Below are 10,205 nucleotides of genomic sequence, written 5' to 3' on the forward strand. Positions count from 1 at the left end.
AACAGGGGCGTGCCCCCGTCGAACCTCTTCGCCGTCGACGGCGGATGGATAAGGATGCCACACCCGCGCCTCCTCGGGTTCGCCTCCCCACTCGCCCCTGCCAGATCTCCCCCTCCCATCAGATCCACCTCACCTCTCCCCTCTCCTCACGCTCGATCCCGACCTCAGTCGCTTGAGCTCGTCGTCGCTGCTCGCCGTCGACGCGGCCACCGACCCTCCCTCACCCCGTCGACGTGCTCAACAGCCCCTCCGTCGTCCCCTACGCCTCCTGCCACCTCGGGCTGGAACTCGGAGCCCCTGCAGCGACCGCGGCGACCTCGTCTCCCTCCTCTGCTCCATCGTCGCCATCGCCGGAATCCGCGCCGCCACGAGCACATCGAGTCTTCCTCGGGCCCTCTCTGCAACGGCCGTGAGCCCCTGAACCTCCTCCTCCTCCCCTCCTAGCTCACCGCATCCCGTAGCACGCTCCCCCGTCGCGCTCACCCTCCCGCCGCCGCGGTCAAGCTCTCCGTCGCGGCCACCGCAAGCGTGGCTCGCGGCCGACCGCGTCGTCGTTCTCAGCACGTCTCCAGGGGACCAACGCACCTGTCCCTGTCCCCGGTTGTGCCTCTCCTGGCCGTAGCCGCCCACGCCCGAGCTCCGGCATCCGCCTCGGTGCTCGCCGCCGTTAACTTCGACGAACTCCGGCGACGCCACCGGTCCTAGTAGACGCAGCATCGACTCCCCGTTCGAACGCAACCCCCCATGTATATTTTCGTGGCCTGTAGCCAAATCCCGCGGCCTCCCGTGCGCCGCCGCCGGGTTTTCCCTCGCCGGCATCGTTCGGGCGCCGTTTGCCGACGTGGTTAGGCGGGCCCCACCCCTGGGTCACTGCCTGTGGGCCTGGGGCCCCAACTGGCCACGTTGACCGAAGTCAACTGCGCTGATGTGGCAGCTACTGCCACTGACATGCGGGCCCGTGTTGTTTAAAACATTTTTGTAAATAAATAAAATGCTAATTAGTTCATTAATTAATTTAGTTCACTAAATAGTCACTGACTGTTGGGCCCCACCTGCTAATTAACCCATTTAGTTAGTCTAAACCCCCTGTTAGTGCCCCTGACAATGACATGTGGGTCCCGATGGACCCACCTGTCTGGTTTGACTGGTCAACCGACCAGTTGACCCGCTGACATCACTCTGATGTCATGCTTGCGTCAGCATGCACTATTCTGGATAATGTTAGAATTAAATAATTAAATAAAATCTAAAATGATTAAAACTTTAGAAAATCATATAAAATAAACCGTAGCTCAGATGAAAATACTTTCTATATGAAAGTTGCTCAGAACGACGAGACGAATCCGGATACGCAGTCTGTTCGTCCGCCATGCACCCCTAACATATCAAACTCGCAACTTTCCCCCTCCGGCTCCTCTGCCCGAAAACATGAAACACCAGGGATATTTTCCCGGATGTTTCCCCCTTCACCGGTATCGCCCATCCCTACGTTAGGTCACCCCTAGCACAACGTATTGCCGCGCCTTGCTTTGTGTTACATTTGATTGCTTCGTTATTTATTGTGTTCCCCCTCCGTTACTCCTTTCCGGTAGACTCCGAGACCGATGCTGATGCCCCTGTGGTCGACTACGTCACCGACGACCCCTCTCTCTTGCCAGAGCAACCAGGCAAGCCCCCCCTTTGATCACCAGATATCGCCTACTCTTTTCTCTATACTGCTTGCATTAGAGTAGTGTAGCATGTTACTGCTTTCCGTTATTCCTATCCTGATGCATAGCCTGTCCTTGCTACTACTGTTGTTACCATTACCTGCTATCCTACTGCTTAGTATAGGATGCTAGTGTTCCATCAGTGGCCCTACACTCTTGTCCGTCTGCCATGCTATATTACTGGGCCGTGATCACTTCGGGAGGTGATCACGGGCATATACGATATACTTTACACAGTTACATTACCTGTGATACTGTTCGGAGATGGGGGCTGAAGGGGCAGGTGGCTCCATCCCGGTAGAGGTGGGCCTGGGTTCCCGACGGCCCCCGACTGTTACTTTGTGGCGGAGCGGCAGGGCAGGTTGAGACCACCTAGGAGACAGGTGGGCCTGGCCCTGGTCGGCGTTCGCGGATACTTAACACGCTTAACGAGATCTTGGTATTTGATCTGAGTTGGCTACGAGCCTATACGCACTAACCATCTACGCGGGAGTAGTTATGGGTATCCCGACGTCGTGGTATCAGCTGAAGCACTTCGTGACGCCAGCGACTAAGTGGCGCGCGCCGGATTGGAACGTAAGCCCGCTCTTGTATTAAGGGGGCTAGTTCTGCTTTCGGCCGCGTACGCAACGTGCAGGTGTGCTATGGGCGATGGGCCCAGACCCCTGTGCGCTTAGGTTTAGACCGGCGTGCTGGCCTCTCTGTTGAGCCTAGGTGGGGCTGCGACGTGTTGATCTTTCGCGGCCGGGCATGACCCGAGAAAGTGTGTCCGGCCAAATGGGATCAAGCGTGTTGGGTAAGTTGGTGCACCCCTGCAGGGAAGTTAATCTATTCGAATAGCCGTGATCTTCGGTAACAGGACGACTTGGAGTTGTACCTTGACCTTATGACAACTAGAACCGGATACTTAATAAAACACACCCTTCCAAGTTCCACAGACAACCCGGTGATCGCTTTTCCACAGGGCGACGAGGGGAGGATCGCCGGGTAGGATTATGCTACTGTGATGCTACTTGGAGATGCTACTTGGAGATGCTACTTGGAGATGCTACTTGGAGGACTTTAGTCTACTCTCTTCTACATGCTGCAAGACGGAGGCTGCCAGAAGCGTAGTCTTCGATAGGACTAGCTATCCCGTCTTATTCTGGCATTCTGCAGTTCAGTCCACTGATATGGCCCTTTACACATATACCCATGCATATGTAGTGTAGCTCCTTGCTTGCGAGTACTTTGGATGAGTACTCACGGTTGCTTTCTCCCCCTTTTTCCCCCTTTCTTTTCTTTCTGGTTGTCGCAACCAGATGCTGGAGTCCAGGAGCCAGACGCCACCGTCGACGATGATTCCTACTACACTGGAGGTGCCTACTACTACGTGCAGGCCGCTGACGTCGACCAAGAGTAGTTAGGAGGATCCCAGGCAGGAGGTCTGCACCTCTTTCGATCTGTATCCCAGTTTGTGCTAGCCATCTTATGGCAACTTGTTTAACCTATGCCTGTACTCAGATATTGTTGCTTCCGCTGACTCATCTATGATCGAGCACTTGTATTCGAGCCCTCGAGGCCCCTGGCTTGTATTATGATGCTTGTATGACTTATTTTATTTGCAGAGTTGTGTTGTGATATCTTCCCGTGAGTCCCTGATCTTGATCGTACACGTTTGCGTGTATGATTAGTGTACGATTGAATCGGGGGCGTCACAAATGGCCATGTAATTGCTTTACTTTATCACTAAGCGGTAGCGATAGTCGTAGAAGCAATAATTGGCGAGACGACAACGATGCTACGATGGAGATCAAGGTGTCAAGCCAATGACGATGGTGATCATAACGGTGCTTTGGAGATGGAGATCAAAGGCACAAAATGATGATGGCCATATCATATCAGTTATTTTGATTGCATGTGATGTTTATCCTCTATGCATCTTATTTTGCTTAGTACGGCGGTAGCATTATAAGATGATCTCTCACTAAATTTCAAGGTATAAGTGTTCTCCCTAAGTATGCACAGTTGCTATATTTGGTCGCCCCGAGACACCACGTGATGATCGGTTGTGATAAGCTCTATGTTCACATACAATGGGTGCAAGCCAGTTTTGCACACGCAGAATACTCGGGTTAAACTTGACGAATCTAGCATATACAGATATGGCCTCAGAACACTGAGACCGAAAGGTCGAGCGTGAATCGTATAGTAGATATGATCAACATAGTGATGTTCACCATTGAAAGATACTCCATCTCACGTGATGATCGGACATGGTTTAGTTGATGTGGATCACGTGATCATTTAGATGACTAGAGGGATGTCTATATAAGTGGGAGTTCTTAAGTAATATGATTAATTGGACTTTAATTTATTATGAACTTAGTACCTGATAGTATTTTGCATGTCTATGTTGTTGTTGTAAGTGCATCTAGTGCACCCTCAGTTGGTTTTGGAGTATTGACGACAAACTTGGTTGAGGGCCTAATGTGTTTGTGAGAATTGCAGGATAACATAGGTAGTAGTCCCATATTGATTTGGTTTACCTACCAGAGATGACCCCTAAAAATACGTGAAGACATTGAAGACAATGGTGGACTGTGAAGATATTCACAATGAAGATTATGACACGAGAAGACATTCACATGAAGACTATGGAATGAGAAGACATAGTTGTTTCGTAGTTTCCTTTTCTTCCTTGTTGAGTCATAGGAACCACCGTACTGTTAAGTGGGGTCCAAGTGAACAAAGTCAGAGTGACTGATGTGATGCTCAACCAAATCCTATGTCTTCGAGCGAAGACAATGAGAGTAAATCTTATCTAGAGCTGAATGAGTTAGCTTTACTTGTAGCCCGTGTCAAGTTGTCGCGTTTGTTTGAAATCTTACCATTGGACATGTGTCAGTTCCTTAGTGACCCAGGGTCATTTCGGACAAATCAGGTCGGGTTGCCTCCTGACTATAAATAGCCCACCCCTTACACCATAAATTGGTGGCTGCTCAGAGTTAGTGCACGGCTTTTGTCGTTTGAGAGCAACCCACCTCCGAAGCATTTCAGAAAGAGATCCTTGTGAGGACAAAGCCCTATACACGTAGAGCCAAAGAGTGTTAGGTATCACTGAAGTCTTTCTGTCCGAGTGATCTGAAGACTTCTTACACTTGAGGACTGTGAATCCTCCAGCCGATTAGGCGTCGCGTTCTAAGCGTCCAAGAGTCATTGTGGATCGCCGGTGAACAAAGTCTTTGAAGGTTTGGAAGTCTACCTTGAATACTTACTAGATTGGTTGGGCGAGGACTGTGTGTCCTTGGCTCAAGGGTAATAAGGTGAAGACGCGGTCTTCTGACTTAAATCTCAGCCTCCCTAACTAGATGTACAGTTGTCACAGCAACTGGAACTGGTCTACCAAATCCTTGTCTTCACCAAGCTATTGGTTCTATCCTGCACTTCCCTTTACTTTACAGTTTGTCTTCGTGAAGGCATTGCTTGCCTGAATGATCTGATTGACTTCACTGAGTGAAGACTATTTACTGTTTGGCTTCACACTCTCTTCCATCCTTATCCTTACTACCTAGCTGCTAATAGTCTTCATGCTTTCACTTCATTGCTTACTTGACTATGGCCTGTCTAGTGTAGTCTACCTTCCGCTGCATATCAAAAGGATCATTTCTACTGTTTGTCTTCAAAGCCCCTGTGTTTTGAAGACTTCCATAAAAATTGCCTATTCACTCCCCTGCTAGTCGATAACTAGCACTTTCAATTGGTATCAGAGCGAGGTGCTCCCTTGTTCTATGTGATTCGGTTTAACCACCTGGAGTTTTAGCCATGTCGACTGCAGGGATAATCAAGGTCTCCGCTACGTGCCCTGTCTTCGATGGCACTGATTACCCCTACTGGAAGAATAAGATGCGTATGCATCTTGAAGCCAGTCGACCTCTGGTATGTCGTCAAGAATGGCATTCCCAAGGTCGGTGAAGGTATCACAGCTGCTGATGTTAGGAGGTTCATTCAACTGGACTCAACCGCCAAGAACATCATGTGTGGTCACCTAACCAAAGGACAATATGGCCATGTGAGTGCACTGGAAACTGCAAAGCTAGTCTGGGACTGGCTCTCCAAGGTCAACGAAGGTGTCTCAACCTAGAGAGACTCAAGGATTAGTGTTCTTCGCAACCTCTTCAACCTCTTCAAGAGAAATGACAATGAGAATGTCCAGCTCACATTTGATTGCCTCACTGATATCACAAATGAGCTTCGCGCACTTGGCACCACTGAGACACCAAGCATGAAATCGTCAAGACGCTTCTGAGATCACTTGATAGCTCATTCGACACCCTGGTCTTGATGATTCAAGAATGCCCTAACTTCAAGACTCTCGATCCATATGACATACTTGAGAGGCTCAACACACATGAGTTCCAGCTATCTGAGAAAAGAGATATCTAGGGTCCCAACTATGGCCAAACTCGCGCTTTGAAGGCAAAGGTTGTTTCCTCATCTGAAGAAGAATCTGACTATAGTTCTGAGGATCCTGAAGACATTGGAAAGGAGCTTGCTATGCTTGTGAAGAAGTTCCAGAGGTTCACCAAGAAGAAAGACTTTAGAAAGTCTACAAGATCCAACTCAAGAAACGATGAAGCTTCCTCTCGTGACTACAAGAAGAGAACATGCCACAAGTGCAAGAAACCTGGTCACTACATCTCTGAGTGTCCAAAAGTGGGACAATGAGACCAAGAAGAAGAAGAAGAGCAAGGAATATGATTCTGATGACAAGAAGAAGAAGAAATCCTCAAAGTCTTCTTACAAGTCTTCGTCGAAGTCTTCATCACACAAGAAGAGCTCATCCAGCAAGGCTCGTGCGTTTGTCGGCGAGGAGATGGATTCAGAGGAGGAGTCCTCATCTGTTGGGGATATAATTATTAGGCATGACCCGCCCAGGAAGGGCCGGGTCATCCCCATGAAGACTCATCATTATGAAGCCCAAGACCACATGACGGTGGATAGATAAGCTTAGAAGCGGGACCAGACCCGAAGGCAGCTTAAAGCCCATAAGCATAAACCGCCATGTATGTAAAGCTTGTAATGTAAGGCATGTAAGATACATCGCTAATCCGGACACGTTATATGAGCCGGCGGGGACTCTGTAGGCCGCAGGGTGTCAACCCATATATATAAGGGGACGACCGGGCGGCGGCTTAGGATAGGAAAAAATAGATTCGAGAGCCGGTCAAGCGTATCTGCTCCCCGCTCATCGAAACCCTAGCAATTCCACATACAACTGGATTAGGCTTTTACCTTCATCGTAAGGGGCCGAACCAGTATAAACTCCCCGTGTCCTTTGTCATGATTAACCCCTTTAAGCTAACCTCAAGCGATGGCTCCACGACTAAGTCCTCTCTCTAGGACATCTGACGTGATATTTCCATGACAGTTGGCACCCACCGTGGGGCTATCACAAGATGGTTTCGAGTTCTTGAAGGGAAACTTCAAAGGGATCAAGGGATACGCCGTGGGCCGGATGACCAAGAGTCGCTGCGGCAGGCTCTACATCGATGATGTAGGCTGGGGCCCTGAAGCTAGCTCAATAGAGTACGGGTACCGGGTCCCCTTCGGCGAAATTCACGTTTTCATCGGGAAGATCGGCGAACCGGGCCCTGAGCCGAACATCTGCACCGACATCGTCGAGATGGCTCAGCGGGCAAGACCCGCCCGGATTCGGCTGGCCATGAAACGTGCCTTTGTGGGGTTCATCCATGGAGAGGGATCCGAGGACAGATCAACATCTGGTGTCGAGACCGTCGTCTATTCCGATGGTGGGTCATCCATTGGTGAGACAGAATCCTTGTACCAGTTGCAAGATGGCCAGCTTGGGGGCTGTTCCGATGGCAACAGTATTCCGGACCCCTGTGAGCCGCCAAACCGGGTCACGGTCTTCATGGCCGGTACACAGCCTGTGCAGCACTCATCAACGGCGGCGGAGCTGGTTTCCGGGTCAGGAGCGGCGGCGGCTGCCGGGGCAGGAGGCCATGAGCACCCGTCGGATCAAGTTTTAACTGACTTATTGGACAAGCTGACTGCATTGATTACGACAGCTGTTAACCCGGCGGATCAAGATCAACATAATGCGGCGATTACAAAGGTGCGTGATGATATAGCACATGCCAGGGAGGTGCTGGACGTTGAAAATACTAGGATGGCTGAGGAGCGGGCTGCTTTGGATGCACAGGCACATCGAGTCCAAGTAGAATCTTACCGGCTCATGTTAGATCAGAATGCCTCGAATGAAGTGATGAGGAGAAGGCATCAGAGCCTTCTGCCGGTGACTATTGAAGCAAGGAATCTTTTCAATACGCCAGGGGCAGGGACCAGTAACCCGACAGCCATAAACAGGGCCGGAGCGCCTAGGACAAGAACGCCGGCTCAGCCACGTGTAATGGATCCGCCTCGGCAGAACAATAACTCGCCACATCACATGTCGATGCCACCGGGTCATTACTCCATCTCTTTGGATAACATGGTAGCTGCGGCGTCCCGGCTGGCGGCTATCCCTGTGGAAGGTGACTCGCTAGCAGCGGTTGAGACACGGAGGGCTAGAGAGTTTCTTCAGACAGCATTGGTGCAGCAGCAGGCATACTCTTACAGCCGTGACAGGATTCATTCCACACCTCGCCCGAGCCAGAGCTACAGCAGACATCTAGATGAGCCGGCAGTGTCAAGCAGTGGACGGAATCATAACCCACCACGTGGTAATGACCCGGCGAGTGGTGGTGCTAATGCTCAGAATGTGGTAGATCAAGGAAGAGCCTGACGAGAGGCCGAGCTGGCGGCTCAGTATGCGGCTCGTCAACCAACTCTGGTTCGTCCAACCACCTCGGTGGAGCCGGGTCTGACCTTTAGAAACATGGGGGCACCGTGTTTAGCACCGGATCTGTGGAATGAGCGTCTGCCCAAGTATTTCAAAGGGCCTCGTAAGGTGCCTAATTACACCGCTGATTTAAGTCCTGAAGCATGGGTTGAGAGTTATGAGATGGCTATGGAGTTGTTGGATGTCAGTGAAGCAGCTTGTGCTAAATACTTCCCTTTAATGCTAGAAGGAACGACCCGTACTTGGTTAAAGGGGCTCCCAGCTAATTCCATTGGGTCATGGGCTAAGTTATTGGGTCATTGGGTCATTGGGTCATCCAGAACTTTAAGGATACATGTAAAAAGCCCATGTCCATTGTGGATCTGGCCTCCTGTGTCCAAGAGGAAGGCGAATCAACAACCCATTGGGTGCGCCGGGTCTCGATGATCTTACATTCATCAGATCATATTAACGCCGATTCAGCGGTGTTGATGTTGGAGAACAATTGCCGTTTTCTGCCTCTGAAACAGAAATTAGGGCAGCTCAAGCGTCACTGCAATGACATGGGAACTCTCATGGCGGCCTTGGTTAAATACGCTGACTCTGATAGTACTAAAGATCCCGAGTTTAATGACGAAAAGGCAGGGAAGGGAAAGACGAGCGGCAACGTCAAAGGTCAGCAGTATAACCCGAGAAGCAACGGTAAGTGCAAGGCTGATAATAGTTTCGACTTTGTGGCTAACACAATGCACCGGATAATGGACAGCGTCGTAAGGGCAGACCGCCGCCAAGAGCCGGCGGGTCTAGTGTCAATCTTGAGTGAATGTTGAATGAGCCCTGCCCACAACATGGTACGAAAGAAAGGCCGTCTTGGCACCTATGGAAAGATTGTAACATCATGAGGGAGTTCAAGAATTTAAACTTCTTTCATAACAGTCACGAGCCTGGTGGCGGTCCTGGCGGCTCTTACGGTCCGGGTCACGGCGGTGGCGGCTCTAATTCCGGGTTTCAAGGAAATCAGAATAATCATGGCAGTCAGGGTGGTTACAACCAGCAAAGTAATCAGGAGGGTCAGCAGCAGCAGTCTGGCTATCAGAGCAACCCAAAATAGTTGAATGGTGGGCAATATCATGTATTTACCACTAGCTTATGTAAACGTGACTAGAAGCTTCATAAGAGGGCAGTCAACGCTGTTGAGCCGGTGGTTCCTCGTTATTTGCGTTGGTCTGAGCAGTCCATTGTGTGGAGCCGGGAGGATCATCCACCCCGAGTTGATAATCCGAGTGAATTAGCATTGGTGGTGGCTCCTCAGGTAGGAGGGTATAAGTTCACCAAGGTACTCATGGATGGAGGAAGCAGCATTAATATTCTCTATTATGAGACCTTTCGTCGCATGGGGTTGACAGGCAAAAATCTTAAGCCATCAAACACCATTTTTCATGGTGTGGTGCCTGGTAAGTCGACATATCCAGTGGGTAAGATAGCTCTGGAGGTTGCTTTTGGAGATGATCATGACTCCAGGTCGGAGACATTGACCTTTGAAGTGGTGAAAATCAAAAGCTCATATCATACTTTGTTTGGACGGCCGGCTTATGCTAAGTTCATGGCCAGGCCCTGCTATGTTTATCTACAGCTCAAGATGCTGGGTCACAAGGGGACCATCATAGTACATG

Source organism: Triticum dicoccoides, chromosome 7A (assembly GCF_002162155.2).
Source record: "Triticum dicoccoides isolate Atlit2015 ecotype Zavitan chromosome 7A, WEW_v2.0, whole genome shotgun sequence".
NCBI lineage: Eukaryota > Viridiplantae > Streptophyta > Magnoliopsida > Poales > Poaceae > Triticum > Triticum dicoccoides.